At 45.5% G+C, this 4489-nt stretch overlaps 1 long non-coding RNA gene across 1 annotated transcript in view; it reads left to right on the top strand.

Annotated features, from left to right (window-relative positions):
• Positions 1-3737: 3737 nt before the first annotated feature.
• Positions 3738-4489, top strand: part of LOC125427203 — a 7824-nt gene continuing 7072 nt past the window's right edge. The window contains exon 1 of the long non-coding RNA XR_007243652.1: positions 3738-3748. This is a non-coding gene — a long non-coding RNA (uncharacterized LOC125427203). The remainder of the gene's footprint in view (positions 3749-4489) is intronic.

The raw sequence follows: 4489 nt of genomic DNA, 5'->3' as shown, positions 1-4489 counted from the left end.
TGTGACTAGCCCAAGGTCACCCAGCTGGCGTGTGTAGGAGTGTACAGGCTAATCTGAATTCCCCAGAGAAGCCTCCACAGCTCAGGCGGCAGAGCTGGGAATCAAACCCGGTTCCTCCAGATTAGATACACGAGCTCTTAACCTCCTACGCCACTGCTGCTTAATATCATCAGACGTGGGTTGTTAAGAATGATGACTCACGCCATATGAGAAAGACCCCAGTTTTCACCACATATAAAAGTAAGGTGGAACCCCCATGGACACACCTTTGTAGCAATATCTTGTAGTAAACTGGATGGTCCAGCCTAGTCTGAACCGGGTTTGATTCCCAGCTCTGCTGCCTGAGCTGTGGAGGCTTTTCTGGGGAATTCAGATTAGCCTGTGCACTCCCACAGATGCCAGCTGGGTGACCTTGGGCTAGTCACAGCTTCTCGGAGCTCTCTCAGCCCCACCCACCTCACAGGGTGTTTGTTGTGAGGGGGGAAGGAAAGGAGATTGTAAGCCCCTTTGAGTCTCCTGCAGGAGAGAAAGGATATAAATCCAAACTCCTCCTCCTCCTCCTCTCCTCCTCCTCCTCCTCCTCCTCCTTCTAATGAACTGAAAACGGTACAATGCTCACTATTCTAATCTTTAGCAAGTTTTACAAGCAGGATACTAGGATTCAAATAATTTAACAACCGGTTCTGAGGGTGGGATTCAAATCGTTTAACAAACGGTTTGTGTACAAGCACCATTTTAACAACCGGTTCTGCCGAAGCGGCGCAAAGCGGCTGAATCCCACCGCTGACTAGGAGGCTGCAATAATGCACATCAGGTCAGGAAAGCATATTTGTTTACAAAGTGTAAGGGAGAAAAAGAGGGATGAGTGAGCCTCTTGAGGCTGTCCCGGTGACTCAGAGGCAGAGCCAGAATTACGCATGGGGTTTGGGCAGGGAGAGCCAGTTGAATGTCCCTTGCCCTATCATTAAGCCAAACCTCCCAAGTGCCTTTTTCCTGCTTCTTGGGTGTTTCCAGGACTTTTCCTTCTCTGCCTTTCAGTGATTCTTCGATCGATTCCAGTCTGGTTCTTGCCTTTGTCTTCTTTCTTAACATCTGCTGCCACCGTGATTTCCTCGATTTCTTTGCATTCTCCTCTATCTCCCTGCTGTCCCAACACCAAGTACTGATCCTTATGGGACATTTGTTATTCTGACTTCTCTGTCTCTTCCCTGATGACTTCTTTAATGGTATCAAGTGTGATTATTCTTCATTGCTGAGGAAATGAACTAGGTTGTGTATAATTAATCTGGTTGTTCAAAGGGCTGGTTTGAACTGTGTGCTCTTTTAAGTGTTTGCTATGACCGTTTGCAAAACGACTGAAAGAGCATAACAAAATAAAGCTAACAAGTATGCATATGTATGTGGTTAAAATTGATGGCAATTAGTTGAGCGGCTGTGATGACACGGAATGTTCACAAACATCCTAAAGGAACAAGCTCGGTGTGACAGAAGGCCTATAATTTGAAAGGGTATCTGGGAGATCAGAGAATTAATGGTCAAACTATATGGTTGGATCACATATCTTGTTGAACATTGAAAAGGAACCAGCCCAAGGGGAGAAGGGGATCCAATCTGGATCAGAAACATGGTCCTGGACCAAATGTCATGAACCAAGAGGCAAGCTGCCCTAACCTGGATGGCCCAGACTATCCAGATCTCATTAGATGTTGGAAGCTTAGCAGGGTCAGCCCTGCTTAGTACGCGGGTGGGAGATCACCAAGGAATCCAAGATTCCTTGGTGATCGCGCAAACAGAATCTGTGAACCTCACCTCCTACAAGATGAATTGAATCACCTAAACAGGGCTCTACAGGCTAATGGTTACTCTAATACAGAAATCATAAGGGCTGCAAGACCAAGAACAAGCCACATGAACAAAGATAAAGAGCCATCTAGAGGGAAAGTGTTCTTACCTTACATCAAGGGAACCACTGATCGCATAGGAAAACTGATGAAGAAGCACAACCTACAAACAATCTACAGACCCACTAAGAAAATTCAACAGATGCTATGTTCAGCAAAGGATAAGAGGGATCCTTTAGCTACTGCAGGAGTCTATCGCATACCATGCAGCTGTGGACAAGTCTACATAGGAACCACCAAACGCAGAGCACAGACACGTATCAAAGAACACGAAAGGCACTGCAGACTATTTCAGCCAGAAAAATCAGCAATAGCAGAACACATGATAAACCAACCTGGACATAGAATATTATTTGAAAAAACAGAAATTCTGGACCACTCTGAAAGCCACTACGTCAGACTACGCAGAGAAGCAATTGAAATCCATAAGCACATGGACAATTTTAACAGGAAGGAAGAAACTATGAAAATGAACAGAACTTGGCTGCCAGTGTTGAAAAATACTAGAGTCAAGACAGTGTCTAACCAGCTCCACACAAACACAGGATGACCATAGACAAAAGAAACAAAGGCCAGGATACTTCTATTCAGATGCTCCCACCAGTGACCTTGCTATCTCCATTGACACTCCCATGCTATAGTCTTCATTGTTACTCATACTTCTATTCAGATGCCCTCAACTATTGACCTGGTTGCCTTCTTTGTTACTCACAGACTATGTTTCTCCACCCACCCTGGACACTCCAACAGATATATATACTCCACTTGCTTTCCCAACATCAGATCCTCTGAAGATGCCAGCCACAGATGCAGGCAAAACGTCAGGAGAGAATGCTGCTAGAACATGGCCATACAGCCCGGAAACCACACAGCACCCAAGAATCCAAGATTGGTAGGCAAAGCCAAGCAACAGGGTTGGCGTAAGTTCAGAGGAGTAGCTCCAAGGGGACAGAAAAAGAAGACTTTATTTACAGTCAATGACCAGATATATTACAAATCTCCAAAATATCTACAACAAAACAAGAATGCAGATCTCTCTCCCGTATTCCAGCACTATCCATCTATACATCATTCTACTTTGTAAACACACCAAACAGCATAAAAATACTAACCAAAACAAAAATATCTAAGGGGGATGCCATATTCAGATCATTTTTTCTTTTTCATAATGAATAGACAGAATTTTGCTACCCAGTTAGTAATATTCTCCTTCTTATCTTGTAATAGTTTTTCACAACAAACTTTATCAGAACAATATGTCATTTTGTGTAGTAGATGTGACAGGCATTTTTTCCTTGCTTCCTCATAAAGGGGACACTTTAATAGCATATGCTCTATAGTTTCTACAGACTTCAGAGAGCAAGAACATAACCTTGCAGCGTAAGGTATCTTTTGATATTTCCCTTCTAAGACAGCAGAAGGTAAATGTGCACTTCTTGCAAGAGTAAAAGCTCTCCTTAGATCTTTGTTATCCAGATAAGTTAAATAAGGAGCAGGGGCAGCCAAGGGGACAGGGGGGTGACACACTAGGCGCACCCCTGGGGGGGTGTCGAGGGCATTCCAGGGGCATGGCGGGGGCGTTCCAGGGGGGTGGAGGACACATCAGTGTACTGGAAGCTTTCCCCCCTTGCTACGCCTCTGCATAAGTCAGTTGCAACTTGATGGCACTTTCCTCCACAACCAAGGGGGTGGGGGGAGAGAGTTCAGTACAGAGGACGAATGTGACTAAAAAGCCCCTGTTATGCTCTTGGAAAGTTTGTTCCGTCAGCCTTGCACTAATCATCCAAAAGGGGATTTCATTTGAATCCCCATGTTTACTGCAGCACCCCCATATTGTGCAGCATGTTGTCTAAAGGGGGGGGGTCAGGGTCACATCGAGCTTCAAGGGGAAAGAAGAAGAAGAAGAAGAAGAAGAAGAAGAAGAAGAAGAGGAGGAGGAGGAGGAGGAGGAGGAGGAGGAGGAGTTTGGATTTATATCCCCCCTTTCTCTCCTGTAGGAGACTCAAAGGGGCTTACAATCTCCTTGCCCTTCCCCCCCTCACAACAAACACCCTGTGAGGTAGGTGGGGCTGAGAGAGCTCAGAAGAACTGTGACTAGCCCCAGGTCACCCAGCTGGCGTGTGTGGGAGTGTACAGGCTAATCTGAATTCCCCAGATAAGCCTCCACAACTCAAGCGGCAGAGCGGGGAATCAAACCCGGTTCCTCCAGATCAGAGTGCACCTGCTCTTAGCCACTACGCCACTGCTGGTGAGGAAAGTAATACAAACTGGACAATAAAGTCCAATCAATATTTTCAGTGTTCTTAAAGCATGCTGGGCTCTCTGGTGGATCACGACCAACAACATTTAATTGCAAAAACCAAATAACGCTGCCACGCATTATGCTGCAGTATAATTTAGTACAGGACCAACGTCAATACGCAAAAAGTTACAAGCTGAGGAGCACACAAAAACATGGCTGACGCAGAAGAGAAGAAGAAAGCAAGCCCAGCGACAGGAGAACAAAAGTAACTGTTCAACCAGGTAAGTCCAGGTGAGTCCAGTAGTTTCCTGAGACAATGCAAAGTGCAAAGTTCCCAGGGTAAACA

Source organism: Sphaerodactylus townsendi, linkage group LG02 (genome assembly GCF_021028975.2).
Source record: "Sphaerodactylus townsendi isolate TG3544 linkage group LG02, MPM_Stown_v2.3, whole genome shotgun sequence".
NCBI classification, from domain to species: domain Eukaryota; kingdom Metazoa; phylum Chordata; class Lepidosauria; order Squamata; family Sphaerodactylidae; genus Sphaerodactylus; species Sphaerodactylus townsendi.
The sequence above is the reverse complement of the archived record's forward strand: the minus strand, read 5'-3'. Positions and strand labels throughout refer to the sequence as shown.